This window comes from Spodoptera frugiperda, chromosome 29 (genome assembly GCF_023101765.2).
Source record: "Spodoptera frugiperda isolate SF20-4 chromosome 29, AGI-APGP_CSIRO_Sfru_2.0, whole genome shotgun sequence".
Taxonomy (NCBI): domain Eukaryota; kingdom Metazoa; phylum Arthropoda; class Insecta; order Lepidoptera; family Noctuidae; genus Spodoptera; species Spodoptera frugiperda.
Genome location: NC_064240.1, coordinates 12,706,285 through 12,725,620, shown reverse-complemented (window position 1 = coordinate 12,725,620; position 19,336 = coordinate 12,706,285). Strand labels below are relative to the sequence as shown.

Genomic DNA, 19,336 nt, shown 5'->3' with positions numbered 1-19,336 from the left:
AATGTAGAATGTTTCCGGGATCAAATGTTCAATGTTTCTAAGTGTGTACTTAATCTATTTGTCGCAACGGCAACGTCTTCTTTACTTAGTCATTAAACTTAGCAACACCACTCATAATGCAACTCGCATCTGTTTATCATTAACTTGTACACTATTTACTATTGGTACATAATCATTATTATTTCTAAACACATGTTTCTCGTGTATACTGCTAATATCTGGTATTTTCTTTGCAATCTGTTCCACATTTTCCTCACTTCCTCTCGCCTTTTGCTGAGGCTGTTGCTCAATTTAAGTGAAATTTAAGCGAACTAACTTGAATAAGTTAGCTGTTCTATATGTGTACATTCGTCTGTATGGTTAAAGCGTGTTTTTACCTAAATTTTTAAGTGTGGGAGAGCCATGCTACGACACGAATAAGCCGACTCGACCGGAGTTATACCACGGCCTCATAGAAATCCGACGTGAAACAACGCTTGTACCTCTAAGTGAGGTTACCGCAGGCCCAATTACCCCACTTTCCAATCCTCGAATCCCCAACAACCCTTAAATTGCTAACCCACAAAAGGCCGGCAACATACTTGTAACGCCTCTAGTGTTTCGGGTATCCATGGGCGGTGGCGATTGCTTACCATCAGATGATTCATCTGCAATTACCGACCTTAAAAAAAACTCTAACTTGCTGGTAAATCAAAACAATGTTTTAGATCTAAACTGCATTCGTTCATTCACAGACATTCTCATACAATATTCTTATTTTCTCTTTTATTTACATATCATCTGACTGTTCGAGATTATTATTAAAACGATTGTATAATAATACGGCGATAAGTTTAAAAATAAAACAGTGAAAGTAAAATGTTATTTTTGAATTTGCGTCATTTAAACTACTTGTATACATAAAATTAAATTCTTCCCAGCTTCCGCAATTCAGTACTTCGTTTGCAAGTGGAATAGTACTAGGTACCTTGAAAATACTTATATAACTACTACATCGGTACATTCTGAACGTAGAATCAACTTCGTCAAACCTCTTTAAATATGTAAAGTCTCGATCGAAGTGCATGTATAGAGTTGTACGGTAGGAATCGCTCTACTGCACCGAACAAACGCTAAACTAACGCGGTAAGTAGAGCCAGAACTCCTAAGGCTGAACTTGTTCTTTGAATAGAAGGTGTACTATAGTCTGTAATACAGAATACAGGTAGGTATATGTCTGGATAGGTATAATGTTGAGAATAAGCAATATAATTTTACTAAGTACAAAAAAAAACAATTAGTTACCTTTTGTCGAAGTGTCTAAACAGAAAAGTCAGATGTGCCTCTGTTTTATATTTAACTGGGGAAAATCATGATACGACTTCTCTCGGATCAGGCATCAGCCCTACTGGACCATATCTGTGGTGGTCTGATGGCTCTTTGAGGCGCGCCCGATCGAGACGCGCCACACACACGTAGATATGCCTCTATATAAGGATATTTCTGGGTATTATCATAGGCCTGGAACAGGAACTCAAGCTAAACACCCACTCACCTTGCAAAAATACTACACTGAAACGAGCCTTGGTACTACAAATCCACTTTTAAAAAATTGCACTTGCAAATCCTCAATTTTGTAATACAATGGATCATTGTTGCAATTGGCCACGCCATAAATGCCAGAGTACCAGTAGACCTGTTGCTTCTTTACTAGTTTTAAATTACTTATTCATTTTCCATTATGTTGGAAATTGCCTTGTTTAAGCTCGTACAATTTGTAACTACAATATTGCTCTTTAGTAGTTATTCCGTATCTATAGATCGTACCTAGGTATAAACTTGAACCGAGCACGTGTTTCGAAGGGAAAATATTTCTATATTACTTCGCAAAGACGTCTTGAAAGGATTTGTCGTAATCCCTGACCTCAGCCGTTGGCTTAAGGTTCATAGTTAAGTCATCGACATTTTTAAGGATGCTCCATGCTCTACCCATCTAGGAGTTTGAGGAGCTGTTCTAGTTCATCCTTCATGCCCGGGTCCTTGCAATGCTTCATCAATAGCAAACAACAAATTGAACACACATAGCTGCGAATTAATCACCTTTATGTCTCATCTAACGTCATTGTGCTAAGGAACATCAATAAAACGCCTATTTGTCCATTAAACGTTAAACAAACAGATTATTCGCGGAAATTTTACGATTATATCCGCATGATAAACATTACTTACGGTCGGTCAGTAAATTGAATGAGCAAATAGTAAAATTGTAGCCAAACTGTCAGTTATTGTGTCACTAGTCCCAGGTACTTCGTACGTTGGAGATAAAGCAAACATTGGTCTATTAAAGCAACACGGACGAAGGAAATTAATAATTCACGAGTGTACTAGTACGAGTATGTGTATAGGTAAAGTATTCACGTTTCCACTCTCTAGTAAAGTTTCCTCGAAATTGAATAAACTATATTTTAAGAAATCTGATATGTATTAAAATTTCACTCTTTGGGACGTGTGTATCAACCAGATAGGAGTTAGTCCAAGAATTGTATGGACATTGTTGGAGTCTATTAGTAGACCTAGCCGAGGAAAGACAATACACCAAACCTATGAACGAGAAGATCTGGACTACATTTAAGTTTAAAAAATAAACACTACGTTTTCATCCAAATACAAAATATGTAAAGCAATATAATTACAGAAGTATTTCACTTACTTATTCCCATATTTTCGGTGAAATTACAAATTGTTAAACCCTAGAGCTATTCATTTCAATGGAAGGACGACTAACCCTTTTATATCAGATTATTTATGTTCACAAACAACACTAAGCTAACAATAAACCTTACGGTTACGGTAGCAACCTATTAACATAACATCCAAACAATAACAGTTGCTTTATGTTAATACTTTGTAGTAAAATAAACTACCGAACCATTTACTTCAACAGTCTAAACAACTCAATCAAAATACATAGTTTAAAGCTTAATAAGAAAACATAATAGTTTTCAATCTAGTTGTCGGCAAGCATTTCCCCGGAGTTTTCCAATCAGTTTCAATTTGTTAGTCTGTGCGAGGCAGAATGGACGATACGTTAGTCTTGGCTGAGCGAGCGAGTGGGTAACCCGCGGACGCTTGCGCGCGCATTCCCGCCGTTTTCCGTAGTAAATAACCGCGTAAAATTATTTATTGAGTTTTCTCGCTTGTAATTGAAACCAGGTACATTTTCGTTCCGTTGTTGTTGCTACGTGTGTTTTCCATTTTAAAGTTCTGTGTTGTGATTCTGTTTTAAAAGTAAGTATCCAAATACTTAACTCTTAGTTTCGATTGTAACTGTATATATTAGAGAAAATTCCATAAAATTTTTAGATATTATATAACATAAACATAAATTGCTGTTCGTTAGTCTCGCTAAAACTCGAGAACGACTGCACCGATTTGGCAAATTTTGATCTTGAATTATTTATTGGAAGTCCAGGGAAGGTTTAAAAGACGAGAAAAAAATGTGTTTGTGGTGGTACAAAGTTTACCGGGTCAACTAACTTTTAGATAATTGTATGTCGTAAATTATAGGTGATTACTAATTCCAATAGGAATATGTAGGTTTATCAATTTTATATATTATCTGTTGTCCTTTGTGTTATGTGTGTGTACATAAAATAATACATAAATAAATAAATTACCATAATCATTAAAATTCAAAGGATTAAATACACATTTCCCAAACAAACAATCCCTAATGAAATAAGTAACTGATACAACAATTTGACAAATTATCATTAAGTATATAGAAAGTTAGGTAAGTCTGTAGTTGGTCCCACAGTGAATTCGGAGAATTTGCTCAGAATCCCGCACCTGAGCGGCCTAAGGACTTAAATCTGGACACTTGTGTTAAGCTCATATAAATCATAGCTCCGAAATCCAGTTACGAAACTATTAACGTTTGTATATAATGTCTTATATACCGCCATACATACATAAGATGGGGTAAATGAAACCTACCAAAATCACCGTGGTGATGATTATGATGATGATGAAACTGCTTTCTTGCAGATTTTTTATGTTATTCTAAATTGGTTATCTTTCTTAAGACATTCATAAGTCATGGAGGGTAAAAGTGACCGGCGCTTTTTTTATAAGGATGAAAAATCATCCAGTGCCTTCTCCCGCCTTGAGGGAGGGAATATCAGACTCTTACTGACTAAAAACTTGCCCGTTCCTACTCCTACCCTTCGACCCGGAGCCCCGGTAAACCCGCTAGGTAGTCCGCAGCCCCGGGAGCGACCGGCGCTAGCAGAAGATTTGCCTTCAACAGATTTTTGTTAGCAGTCAAAGTGAATTAGTCATTTTTGTCGAAGGCGTCTCATGTGTATGTCCGAACCCGGGTGCAATATTTCGCTAGTATTCTGTATGTCCTATGACTTCGAAAATTCGTAATGATGTTTATGCGCGACAATTTTTTATACAATCATCTCTTTTCTCTATAATGAGGTTAAGATACTCACGGTACACAGCAGTTTTTAAAGTAATGAATAATTTATCTCAAAGTGTTTAGGGCTTGCACTCTACTCTCTATTTACATAAATTAATTAGATATGTCAGCAGGCGGCAGCCTCCATTCTTTTCCCGACAGCTTTAATCTTTGTTTTTCACTTTTTTTCAACGTAGGTATTATTCAGGGCGAGACCCGGGTATAATTAAAATGTTCGTACTTAGCGTGTTTGTTTTAAAACTATTAGGTTTCATTAACCTCGAAATATTTATTATAGGTATCAATTATAGATAATTATAGAAAATAATTGTAAATATATTATTTATTTTAAATATGTAGGACTAGGTGCATTAATTAGGTCGTATAATTTATCGGAGTTAATTTTTATTTTTGTAATAATTGTTTTATTAGGTATGCATTGAATAAATAAAAAATATCATAATTTTTATTGTGCTGTCCTGTGTGTATCTACTAATAAAATTATGGAGATGGTCCGAAATATTATTGGATGACTTTGATTGATTGACTGCCTCATTGGTCGAGTGGTAGCAAGTGCAATTGCCAGGCAAGGGGTCTCAGGGTCGATGGTCGGGCACAAAACTGTTGGGCTTTTTTTCGGTATTTCGAAAATTTCTCAGTCTGTTTAAAATACTGTAATCTCCAGCAGTTTTATATAATGGAGGCTGACTCATGACAAAGCCTTTAATTACCTATGTATATGAATTATTTTACATTCACAAGTAAAGAAAATCGCCAATAACCACTCGGTACTTTCACAGCTCCCGGTGTTGCACGATAACTTTCACTGTTCATACTTTACCCGACTTAACTACGATTTACGTTATTAAATACATAAACGTGTTTATTTGGTCTTTATTATTCTTTTATGTTCTAACAAAATTAATTAAAATTGCTGTTAATTAGAATCGTGGAATGCCTAGCTGGATAGATAAAGAACTGTGCCTTGCTCTATAAAAACCCGTGCGTGCGGCGTGTCGCGTTCCGCACGCGCTTCAAAGAACTATCAGACCACCACATTGGGCTGATGCTTGATTCGGAGCTGCGAACTACCTAGCAGGTTCACCGGGGCTCCGGCTTGAAGGGCAGAAGTAGGAACGGGGTGGTTTTTTGTCAGTAAGAGTCTGATACTTCCTCTCGCCTCGTCTAAGGCAGGAGAAGTCATTGGATGATTTTACTCCCTTAAAAAAGGTCTATAAATTCTAACATATCTAACATCTCACAGATCTCCCCATCTGTAAAATATAAGCGTGTGTGAGACCTGTAAAATGTGCCTTGCAATGTGTGCGTAATAGTTGCGTAAAAAGAAATATCATACACAATCTTTGTTTACATTACATTCACAGTTTCATACGGATGTCCATTAACAATGGGAGCGGCTTATCACTTCACTGATAATTTAAAAGGTCCTTGACCATCGATCGGATACTGTACTACTTATGCAACATAAGATTCATAGTAAATGCATGAATAAATAAACATGTTTATAACGAATGTTTATAACCCCGGTCAGTAGAAATTAAGTAATAAGCGGTGGGTGACGACTGAAACAGTTTAACCCACTGGGTATTGCTTTGGGCCAATGTTTTCTTTTTCAATGACTTCATTGGATGATTCCTTCTCCCCTCTACCGCCTTGGGCGAGGCAAGTGGGAGTGTCAGACTCTTACTGACTAAAAACCACCCCGTTTGTAATGCTACTTTTCGAGCCGGAGCCCCAGTAACCCGCTAGGCAGTCCGCAGCCCCGTTTGGGCTAATGCTACGATGAAAACTCTTAATAAACACAGTCCTTCAAACTATTTTAATGACTCCTAAAGTTACAGGTACACGCAGTAGATCCAAAATAAATCTGCCCACACATGTAATACCCTTAAGCTTTGATTACCTTGTTATGTGTGCGAACATTGTTTAATTCCAACTTTTGTCATAAATTGGACAGTTATGTGACAAAGTTGTGCTGTGTTGTGATCGTGTCATCTAAATCCCTCGAGCCTAAAAATTACTCCACATTCCATATTCGATGCGGTTAAATAAGTATTGCATTTGAAAGTTGTGCTGTATTGAAAATTAAAAATGACACAATCACACATTTAAATGTAAAAGTTTTTCTGTTTGGATGTTGGATTTTTGAATGTTTGTCCGTTAACCACTCTGAAACTACTTAACAGATTCTCTGGTTAAGTTCTTAACTAAAATAATCAAACCTCATTTTTCAAAAAGCATCCCTTTTTGTAAAACCGCGTGATATCTACGACTCGACGAAAGGGTCAGAACTATCGAACGGCTTTACACTAAAAACGTGTGAAATACTTCGTTCAGGCCAAATAATCAAAACGATTATTTACCATTGCAGAAAAAGGACAAAATCTGGGGTTACCTAAAATTAATGGGTCTAGATTCCAAAAGCTCTATCCTACAGATTTTTCCTTATATTAATGTCTATTCCTTTTTTGTATCTAATATTGGACCACACCCGTTACTTCTATTTATGAACCAAATTCTAATAATTGAAATAATATGTGAATTATATTATAACTTTCGTGAGACATACTAAATTAATTATTACATTTCTCGGCTTATTCACTAGTCGAATTCCTCGTCAAATAATTACGTGAGTAAGCCGAAAAACATACCTAATAATTAATATGTGAACACGTTTAATTATTATCGAATATTATAATTTAATTAGTAATGTTCAAATGAGACATCATGCGCAGAATGTGAACAATCTTTAATTAAAATTATTACGTGAACAAAACGTTAATTTGGTATTTTAGTATGCCAAAAGCCTCGTGTTTGAAGCGTGGCACGAACCATTTAGGCTTCGACATTTTTTTATTGCATACATGTAATGTTTTAATGGCATGTTACTGCATGGCAATGGCATATATCAGACGTGAGAGAGTAGCAGAGATGTAAATAATTTCATTTACGTATCTAAATTAACCAGGTTTCATAGAAAAGCGATATGGCGGTAAGTAATTTAAATTTAATGCAGCTTAAGTATAATATTCGATTCGTACACACAAGATTCGTTAGCGAATTAATAAATGCATTTCTGCTATAATCTGGTAACAGAATATTTTATTAGCCCATCTACATAATATTTACATAAAGAAAAAATATGTTTTTTAAAAGTGGAGTACACAACTAGTTTTACTACTCGTAAGGATTACGAATACTTTTATTATATAATGTTTTTAAGATTTAAATAAATTAAAATTGCTTCTATTAAATTTCACATAAACTGCTCACCAAAACCTCTTCTCGCAACGAGGTGTGAGGATTAATAACCACACTTGTTAAATACGAGTTGGCGATTTCAAACTTATAATTAGAAATTATAAGCCCAGGTTTCCTCACGATGTTTACCTTCACCGTTTGTCAGTGGTGTCTAAATAATGTGTCAGTGGTATCATGTGTATGTGAACTTGTATGTTTGCAATGTTTTACTTAAAAAGAAAGTACATATAACTCGGAAAACGTCATCTTTTTGAGGGGGCAAAATCATTCAATGGCTTCTCCCGCCTTGGGCGAGACAAGAGGTAGTGTGAGACTCTTACTAATTAAAAAACCCCGTCCCTTCTCCTGCTTTGAGCCGGAGCCCCGGTAACCTGTTACGTTGTCCGCAAATCCTGATCGGGCATCAGCCCTACGGGGCCCATCTGTGGTGGTCCGGCCAGAAAAAGTCACACGAAGCTTTCATATACTTAGATACAATGTCAACTAAATGATCGCAACTTTGTTCTCCCCTAGCTAAGTGTGTCCAACCCTTTCAGTTTACTGTATCGATTTTATTAATATTTTAAACTGCGGCGTAGAAAGTTTCCTACTTATTTAATTAATGAATAACTAGCTAGGACCCAACAGCACTTTGTATGCTAATGGACTTTAAAAAAGACGCTATTGATTGATTGCAATAGGTAAGTAGGTAAATGGTATATGGTACTACATACTTCAGGACCCAGTGCATGATATTTTTATATTTTTATCTAGCCACAATAGTTATGCTAAAGTGCAATATTTCACACCTATTTATTTGTCCTTTGTATTCGTAAGTGTAGTTACCACGTTATATAATGTTTAACGACGAAAATATTACCTATACATTTGTACTCGTCTATTTATTTTGTTAAAGAAATTATCCTGTAAGTTAAGGTCGTAAAGTATGAAATAAAACCGTTTTTCTGATGCTTAATGCTGCATATTGTGTTCCTATGTTTGTCAAATATCATTTGAGCCTCAATAACAAACGAATTAAGTCCCTATTACAAGGAATTAATAACTAAACTAATAGCCATAAGCGAATAAATACTTGTACTTGTAATACCCACCAGTCCTTCGGCGGGAATAAGCATTGAGTACGTGCCTAGAATTTTTGGAACACATTCAGATCCACGTGTTTTAATCGTACCCGACTGAATATCAAAGCTTATATGTACGTGATCAAAGCAATATTCTTCTACGGTCCGCCTACGTCACATCACCTTCTTAAGGATAAATTTCCTGTTAAATACACATCGTTATGGTTTTTATCATAACCCGCCCCCCATCGTGTCCCACCCCTAATTATCCTAGATAGCAAACCTTATTACATTCCACCTGCAACATGCAATTTTCAACCTTACCGACAACTTAAACTGTGGTTCTCGTGCGGAAATCGTTTAACACACGATTTACTGTTTCTAAATGCAGTTATTTCGTTGATAGCATATTGTATGCTCCCATTTCATACGAGAAGCTTCGCTTTTACTGTGAACTAGTTTGCGGGGGTATTTTGTTGTGTCAAGCTCAAGCGTAGGTAATTAGTAGGTAAGCACGTAATGCTTTTAGACTAAATAGAAATATGTCATATGAATGATATGAAATGTAGAATAATTACCTCACTGGGTACTTAAATAAGAGATAGAAAATGAATATTGTCTGCCTCGTACGGACGGTGCAGATGACGTGAGGTTGGCGGTTTTGCACATTGTATCTAGAAGCACTTTATATGGGACTCTTTTCTATAATTATGACAGCAGTAACTGTCCTAAGTCCTTACAAGCCCTATTGTCTAAGTAATATTGAACTCTACAACAGTAATTATGAAGCAAATCCAATTGTTCTTCATCAATCAATCAACAAGATTAGTGAAGAGTAGCAGCGTGACAATCGCCGCGTCGTGTGTCGCGAAATGTGAAGTTCACCTCACCTGGTCAAAACATTACGTGAGTAAGCCGATAATCTTAAAAGCTTTTAAAGTTCAAATTGCAATGACACCTTATTTTATATATTTTCCAAGGGTTCAGGTGTCTACCTCCTTTATCAGCAGGTTGGTGACCGCGCCGGCACATTAATGTCACTTTACCTCGCCTGGAACTGACCCGAAACATTTCGGATGACCTTTTGCTTATGGATGTAGAATGGGAAGATAATTCCCTGGCAAACCGCCAGGTTTCGCCGGATAATGATACCTACTCCAATATTTTATTTGCTTTCTATTAATTTTGTTACGTTTGGGTTGGGTAATTAGATAAGGTGGTTGTGAATCTATTTTTCCTGTATTAAGAGGGTGAGAACCTACTAAGTTATGGGTATTGAAGAGGCTTTTTTTAAGACATAGAGTACTTTAGGCTTTAGAAAACCCACCGAGCGTTGGTATTTGCTTATGAACGACCAAAACCCCGAGGTACAACATACAACTGAACCGAAAAAGCTGGTAGGCGAGTAAAAGAAAAAATCAAACCTTGAAAAACGTATATGTTACTTTGTGTACCTACTGTTGTTGATTAGGATACAAAAACAGAACCCATTTGTCCAGTTAAGCAAAAAAAGGAAAACCCTTGCATGAAATATGGAAGCTTTCATTTAGCAAACCATTTTTCCGGGAGAAAGGCTAACAACCTTTTCGCGCGAGCCCCTAGGTAAATCAAAGGTTTTGAAATAATGTTTTGGTAGAACATTCTCGAAGTAGAAACTGGGAAGTGTGGATCCTTTGACACTTTTAATACACTTTGGGTTCCTTTTTCTCATCAGGAACATGAAAGGCGAATGCCCTTGTAGGTAAACATGATCGTCCGTTGAAAAGGTTGATGACATCGTATCGATCATACTTGTTGCTCCACTAGACTTCAGTTGGAACGATGAAAAGCCTATCCCTAAAGCCAGGATGGAGTTTTAACTTTTAATTGGATTTTTCTAACAAATTGGAGCTTGTGAATAAAATAGTTGGATGTAAAGCCGTTGCCGTTGGTCCTATATTTTGACTGATAGGTTACAATTGGAAACCAAAAATGTGACTTATCTTTTTTGCAATAAATAGAGTAGATGACTAATTTTAATTTTAATCTTCGTCTTGTAGATTATTTTAAAATATTAGACACGTATTTTTTATTTTCTGACGGACACAAATACTTTCGAAGATTTATCGATTTGAAATATCGCGTGACGTCAGTTGTAGATACGTTTTATGCGTAGAAATGACGTATTTGCTCCCACTCCTAAACTTTAATTCGTCTTATCTAAGTATTCCCATCTAATATGACAAAGTGAAAAAAAAATACGTGTGTAATATTTTCTCATTACCTAAGTGACGGACTGAATAGATTTTTAATTTTCAGACCCCGTTATCTTGCCTTTTAATGGTAGTAGCGCATATTCAAAGCTAGACTGAAAACTTTCCTGTTAATATTCAATGGGAATCTGCTCTATGAAACTGGCAACTGAGTTTACATTTTCATAGAACACCAAGAAGTGGAAGTTTGATAGTTTTAAAGTTGAGACTTCGAAGACTGTCTGTAGAAATTGAATGAAGTTTGAAACAAATGTAATGTGCAAGGTTTCCTCGTTGCAAAATTCATTCTATTTACTATGTCATAAGACTCAAATTGTTTTGATTCATTAAGTAGTAGTAGGTACTCTACTGATTAAACTATGTACGGCATGTTTATAAAATAGAGACAGGTACAGTGACAAGTACTTGTGCATTAATTAATATTCATATAATGCGTTGGTTTCTCTGTCTGTTATTAATTACTATCTTTAATTACATCGAGTACAAATGCAAACTTCTTACTATTGCATAACTATGTTTGTCCTTTGAAAAGAAAACGCTATCAATTTTTTTTTAATATTTTCTTATTTCAGAGAGATTTAATGATTGCTTAAACTATTCCTTGGTAACGATTTAATACCGAATACAAATTGCTAAGAACTGGGTTAAGTAACCATTAAACGACTTATATATTTGTGCAAAATATTGTTTAATATGTCTCACGCACGAGAGTTAACGTTATAGACACATACATTAAAAACGTATTCACTTTCATATATTATAATAAAAGTTAATAAACGCGTCATGTTTTCAAACACTACATAAGCATGTATGTAAATCAAATACTATTAAAATGGAACGATTAGTATTGAATTGATCGGCTCATTATGACATACAATTCATTTATTTTATTGTTTAATGCTTTGGTGACCGCCACTCAAGTTATTCAGCAACTTGAAATTCTTATTCCGTGTATTGATTACCAGACAGTACTGTCAGTATCATGTCATTTTATCGTTAGTTTTTCACTAATAATATAGAAGGATATTTGAAAATTGTTCATTTGGTTCTTATACGAATTATTCCCCCATCGTGAATCTCATTAAACCCATCCCGGTGCTCATTGGTCTTTGTCGTTCTTCTCCATAGGTATCTACACTTTGGAACGAGCAAATAGCTTCACTAGAGGACTGACCGACAGACAGATTTTTTTTTAATATTGTAATATTTGTTTTTATGTTCAAAAGTGCCTTCCCGGTCTATTTAAAATAAATAATTTTGACTTTGACTTGACTTGATATAAAAATAACTAACTTTTTCACTCTCTATTTTTCTAGAACTAACAACCTAATTTATTATAAGCAAAGTCACCACTAAACAAACAACATCGACACATCGTTTGGACTAATTCCTCTTTATCTTACCTCAAGATTACATCTGTAAGCTGCGAGGCATTGGAGCCAGTGTACTAAACTGTCCAATCTGGGGTAATATGACCATTGTTGGTGAGCATCACGTACGTTACCTACTACTACGGCAGAGGTCGCTGCCAACAGAGGATTTACAATTCGATTTATTAGCGTTTAGGGTTGTCAGTGATCACTTGCTCTTTCGGTGATTTTTTTTTTGGAAAAGTATTTTTTGTCTTCAATGGGTGTTACATTTCTTGTGTACACCCCTGCTTAGGTGCTCTTTAAGGTGATATAAAAGTTTTTTATTTTAAAGAAAATAGGGAAACTTAATTTTGGAATCGAATCAATTTAGCTTTTATCAATCATTCGGTCAAAATAAACTTTCTGTTTCAGTTCTCTTGGTAGTTTGAAGTCAAAGTCAAAATTATTTATTTCAAATAGACCAGGAAAGCACTTTTGAACGTCAAAATAAATATAATAATATCAACAGTGTGTGTATGTCGGTCAGTCCTCTAGTGAAGATATTTGCTCGTTCCAAAGTGTAGATTCCTATGGAGAAGAACGAGCAAGAAATTCCATAGGTTACTTTTTCAATCAGATTTAGAATACAATTCTTGGTTATATTGTTTTGATTACTTCAACTATGTGAGAAAGTTATTATTTCATCGTTCAAAGAAAGGAAAAGTTTTAATACTAACACTTACTTTTTTTTTAATACAGATGTCAAATATAATCTAAATGTATAGAGCACCTCTAGCCATACTTATTGTTATGTGTCCGGTGATAAAGTGACGTCTGCGCTACGTGACCCATTCAAAAATAGATACAAGACTTAACGAAAGCCGATTCATACATTTGAATTACTTTTATAAATACATTTTGTATTGAATTGATATAAAGAAGTAGAGGTACTCGTACTTGATGAAATGTTGTGAATGGTTTAATTAGTAAGATTGGATTTGAACTTGGGTACCCATACACATTCCTAAATCCCTATCTACTTCTGACATAAAATTGTGACCACCAATAGATAATTAAATTTTTTTCAGATTTTTTCTTTTAAAAGAAAAAAATCCTTGCTCCACATGATTTTCTCCTATGTCGTGGGTGCGTTTACAAACTTATACGTTCACATACACAAGACACGCATGACGCTGACCCAAAACAACAATTTGTGGATCATACAATTTGAAGATAAATCTTAGTGCAGTTTCTTTTTGCCAAAATGATGTTTGGAAACATGTGAGATGAATGGCATCCAAAATTTTTATATTTATTGCATAAAGTAGGTGTTACTGTATGCAATAAACAAGCTATTATTTATTAAGTAAGTACTAATGCATATTTAAATAAACGATAGGAAGTTGTATGCCTTTTTTATTATATTATATAAATTAATCTCCACGGACTCGAGTCCGTGCCCTTGTTATACAAATATACAATTAGTTATAATTTACAAAAACTAGAACTTATTACGAAAAGTATTACATGCTACTACTTGAACAAAACATTGAGACGTGTGATTGTGATGTGTATGTTATTTGATTTACCTATTTCATTACAAAACTGTCTAGCAGTGGATGGAGAGTAAAACGGAGTAATGATGATGTTCACCAATACAAGTATTAGGATAGATGACTATCTACTCTATTATGACCGTAGATTATTTTAAAATATTAGACACGTATTTTTTATTTTCTAATGGAAACAAATACTTTGACGACGATTTGAAACAGCGCGTGACATCAATTTTAGGTACATTTTATACGTAGTAATGACGTAATTGCTTCTACTCCTAAACTTTAATTCGTTTTATTTGTTACCTTATATGACAGAATAAAAAATACGTGTCCAATATTTCTTTATAACCCAACTAACGGACTAAATAGATTTTTAATTTTCATACCCCGTCACCATCCCTATTCATAACATAACCAGTGAATAGTGAATGTAGGCACTATTCAATATGTTCTCTTAATACCCCTGGAAAACCAAAGCTGTTCCTATGAACTCCCAACAATTTCATTACACCGTTGCGAAGGAATGCTATGCTGTTATATACGGCGCGGCGTTTGGTAAATAAAAGCATTCGCCTTATGTGAACAATAGAAATATGAAGTGGAAGGCTCTAGCGGCCATTCAGTAATGAAAGAAATGAAAGCTATTGAACATGTTATTCGTAAACATGTACTTAATTAGTGATATTCTTTGAAGGGAAATTAATTATTAGGCCAGTGCAGATAGGTTTTGAAACAAAAGAAATTTATAGTAGAATGAAACCTATTGGAAATGGAAGAGAATATGCTAAAACAAGAAAAAAATAAAAATTCCACTCCATCCGAGTTCGGGAAGTGGGGGGGGGGGAGTTTTAAGAGTAAAAATCGGTTTATCGCAATTTTCAGCGAAACTACAAGTCCTATGAAAAAAGTTAAATAACAAAGTTGTAGGTAATAAAAAGATCTACAACTTTTGTATTTACACTTTTTTTATATTACCTCAAAATTTAGTGGAAAATTAAAAAAACTACGATTTCGGTTTTTTATTCTTATCTTTGACAAAAATATTTTTTATATTACGAAATTTTGTGAAAACGTGCCTTTATATGTACCAAACACACTGTATTTTTTTGGTATTGAAAAATTTATTTTTTTACCAGATATTGATTAAATACCGAAAAAATTGCCTAATTTTCAATCGAAAATTCACCCGTCAAAATATCAGCTTTTTTATAAAATTCGGTGGGCTTTTTATTCGTTGAAATCTCTACTTTTCGACAGTGTAAAAAAAAATAAACGTTACTATGAAAAATGTTCTGAAAAAACAGGTGATAGTGAACCGTGGCTGGAGATCGTCCCGCAATTCCCGACGCCCGGAGTGTCTCTGGAAGAGCGAGCGACACTGGGATGACGTCTCTTGCTTCTGCGAAGCAGTCATGCTAGCAAAGAAGGAGGCGAGGCACGTGAGGGAACGAACCTCCTCACCCGCCAGCCTTCGCGAGAGACACTCCGGGCGTCGGGGATCGCGCAAAGAACTCTGGCCTCCGTAAGTACGGGTCTGTAGACGGCGAGCAAGGGTAGCTTGCCGCCCGAACAGAACTAGACCCGTGCATGCGGCGCGTCGCGTTCCGCGCGCGCCTCAAAGAGCTATCAGACCACCTCAGATGGTGTCTAGTATGGCTGATGCCTGACCCGAAGCTGCGGGCTACCTAGCGGTTTACCGGGGCTCCGACTCGAAAAGCAGGACTGAGAACAGGGTGGTTTTTAGTCAGTAAGAGTCTGACACTCCCTCTCACCCCACCTAATGCGAGAGAGGTCATTGGATTGGATTGGATGATATTGCCACCTTAAAAAATAAAAAAGGTCTCTAAATTATCTTCAAATAGCAACAAATAAGTATTTAATTAAAACAAAATTCTACAACTTTCTTATAACATTGTAGATGTCTTATCAAATATAAACATTATTAACTTATTTTATTGTTATTCATAGTAGAATGTTTTAATTTGTATGTTTTTTTTAATTGTCAATGTACCATTAAATCTTACGCTACATGAGTTAATTGTAATAAATAGCTCGAAATTGTGCATAATGATGAAAACATTTTTTTTCGATTCGAGTTTTTTTTAGTTTATTGCGTTTTTTGAGAACAGTTTCCATGGTAACGTATTTTTTTTTAAATTATCAAAAAGTAGAGATTTCAACGAACAAACAACCCACAGAATTTTATAAAAAAGCTGATATTTTGACGCGTGAATTTTCGATTGAAAATTAGGCAAATTTTTCGGTAATTATTAAATATCTGGAGAAAAAATATTTTTTTTTATTCTAAAAACATTACAGTATGTTTGGTACATATAAAGGCACGTTTTCACAAAATTTCGTAAAATAAAAAATATATTTGTCAGAGATAAGAATAAAAAACCAAAATCGTAGTTTTTTGAATTTTACACTAAATTTTGAGGTAATATAAAAAAAGTGTAAATACAAAAGTTTTAGATCTTTTTATTACCTACAACTTTGCTATTTAACTTTTTTTCATAGAACTTGTAGTTTCGCCGAAAATTGCGATAAACCGATTTTTACTCTTAAAACCCCCCTCCCCCCCACTTCCCGAACTCGGATGGAGTGGAATTTTTATTTTTTTCTTGTTTTAGCATATTCTCTTCCATTTCCAATAGGTTTCATTCTACTATAAATTTCTTTTACTTTTTACCTTTATTAGAGGTATCTGCACTGGCCTATATGTATTTAGGAAAAAGTTACTGGTAAGGTAAATTTAATAAAATAATTACCAGATGTAGATAGATTTTTAGTTATACTTAATAGGATAGCGTTTGGTCACCATTTCGCCTGGTGGTAAGCAATACCTACCTGTTACGAATATTAGTAATGAATGGGATTGACATCCATGAGACATAGTTATGGATATTAGGATGTGCAACTGACTTACGAGGTAACCTGACTAGTTTCAAGCTACGCCAGGGGCCCATAGCGCGCAAGCATTAACTGACAAAGAAGCATTGATTAAGCAATGCAATTCACATAAAATCGTCACAAGTAAAGCTATCAACAAAACCTAATTTTGCTTTCTATAAAATAACTGATAACTACCATTTCAAACCCCATTATAAAGAGGTCATTGACTCTGTCATCGTGAATACACATAATTAGTGCATCAATATGCTTTATGCAGTCTGCAAACAGCTTGAACAATGCCCCACGTACAACTGATGTATGGGCACAAACAAACACCATTCATGATGGACCAGCCACGTTAGAACTGTATTGTGCTGCTAACGTATTAGTTAATTAATGGACGAATCATTCATTATTATTATGTAGTTGTCTGTTTGGATGTTTGGCCATAATTATTCAACACATTATCTTTGTTATGTAATTTCTTTCTTTCTTTTTTTGTGTCTACCTATTAAACGTTTGTAGACGTACGAACGACATACTGACTATTTTTAAGTAGATACCTATGTTTGCTTGAGTTTGCACTAAGGGTGCTATTCAACCAGAGATGTGCTATATAGCTGTGCTATGAAGATGTAATATCTAAGCTTTGAGACTGTGCAAGTAAGATGCGCTGCTCGAGTATGCGATGTAGATCGCTACATCCATATCACACATCCATAGCACGCATCTTTCCATATAAAAACATAGCTTAGCTAAATTTCACCGTGCTAAGCAATGTGTACCAATATGATTGGTGGAAGCCAAACGCATCTACAGCAACGTAGCATAACACATTTCTGTTGGAAAAACAACCTACTACCTGAAAATGTAGCTGCAAAACTATGTATATCAGCTTTTCCATCAATTTCGAGAGACTTTAGAACGACTATGATTTTCTTTGACACGTCAACCAATGCCAGAATACTGATGTACCTTTACACCTCTATTTAGGAAGGGCACCTTGTCTTACGTCACATAATATGTGAGAAAAACGTATCCTCTTCAAAAAGGCTTTTATGTGTATAAATAATAGTCATATGCCGTAGAGATGTGAGATTTTATTCACATACCTTTTATGACAGACGTGTACTTTGAACCTTGCTTTATGTACCTCTGTTATACCTCATACCGTACCTATGTCATAAAAATGTGTGAAATTGCAAGGTATCTACTATCTACCTACTCTGTATACTATACGGATACTCTGTAAACTGTATACTATATGAACTCTGTATACTTTTATTTGCGTGAGTAAATTAATGGAGCAAAGCTCTACTAGTTTCGAGTCACAGAGGGAAGCTAATAAAAGAGCTTTTAATTAACGAAAATACACCGTGATTTTTAGTTAATTTAGTATGTCCCACGATAGTTATTATAAAAACGATATTTTACTTTAAAGCTAAAGAGCTAGGTTTCCTTATTACCCACCGGAGCAATAATTATGAAATAACTTAAGAAATTGCAATCAATTTCTAATGATTGATATGGTAAGATGTATCTCACCCACTTTTGGCCTGTTAATTTATAAGTCTCATTTAAAGTAATCCGATTCTACATACACATATACAAACTGGTGCATCCTCACGATTGAGTACTCCAATAAATAGAAATGTCATAAGCTATCGGTTATGCCCTACATATTATTTTCTATGTTCTAATATTTATAGCCTGCCTCTAGGGGGTAGGTAAGAGTACTTACCGTAATAGTGGTTCGTAGTAGATATAGCAACGATACGGACTGCCTGGGGTGCGCCGGACGTACATTTGTTACGGGCGATACTTATCGCCGCTTCTAGAGGCTATTTTAGGACTATAAGTCACCGTTTTCAGTTGGTTTCCTATTGTATTGTGTACCCTAAAGTTGCTCCCATTTTTTCGGCTCGTGGTAACGGCAGTATATACAGTAGGTACGACCTACTTATCACCAGCCCTGTTCATAAGAGACATAGTTTTGACAGAGACAGTTAAATAACTCTTTCTATTAAGATTTCTAACCCTCCACCAACCGTGGAGATTATGATAAACCTTCAATGTAGAGAAGGCCCAGGGTTCAGTCGTGGACTGTTGCAGGCTTTTGATGGTTTTCTAGGTAATGCTAAAGAAAAAACAGCTAAGTGGCGTTCAGTAGCATAAAACAAACTCGTAGTAAGGGTTAGTACGCGTTTGTTTCACGTTTAAAGTAATCGAATAGAGAATGCGTTTGGCGCTCTGGTTGGTCGGCTCGAATAACCAGCCAATCAGAACGCGTTCTCGTTTTAATTACTTTAAACGAAAAGCAAACTCGTACTAAGAGTAAGGGTACAGTATGCCTATTCCTATGAGACAAAGACTCAAGTTTACTGTATAAAGTGTTACATTCTGCACTAAAATCCACCATTCACACAAGTTAACAAGGTAACAAAACAGTAAGTCATGATGTAACCAACGACTGTGAACTTGACACAGCCAA

General features: G+C 35.3%; 1 protein-coding gene across 4 annotated transcripts in view; it reads left to right on the top strand.

Annotated features, from left to right (window-relative positions):
* LOC118268305 (fatty-acid amide hydrolase 2-B) overlaps window positions 1-19,336 on the top strand; it is a 38,249-nt gene that overhangs the window by 4,968 nt on the left and 13,945 nt on the right. Inside the window, exon 1 of one of the 4 annotated variants that reach the window (XM_035582743.2) lies at window positions 3,044-3,267. The exons of 2 other annotated variants lie outside the window; for them this stretch is intronic. The gene's annotated coding sequence lies outside the window, so the exon portion shown is untranslated. Of the gene's footprint in view, window positions 1-3,043; window positions 3,268-19,336 lie in introns of those variants that run through there. One more of the 4 variants, XM_035582746.2, reaches the window with a different exon arrangement.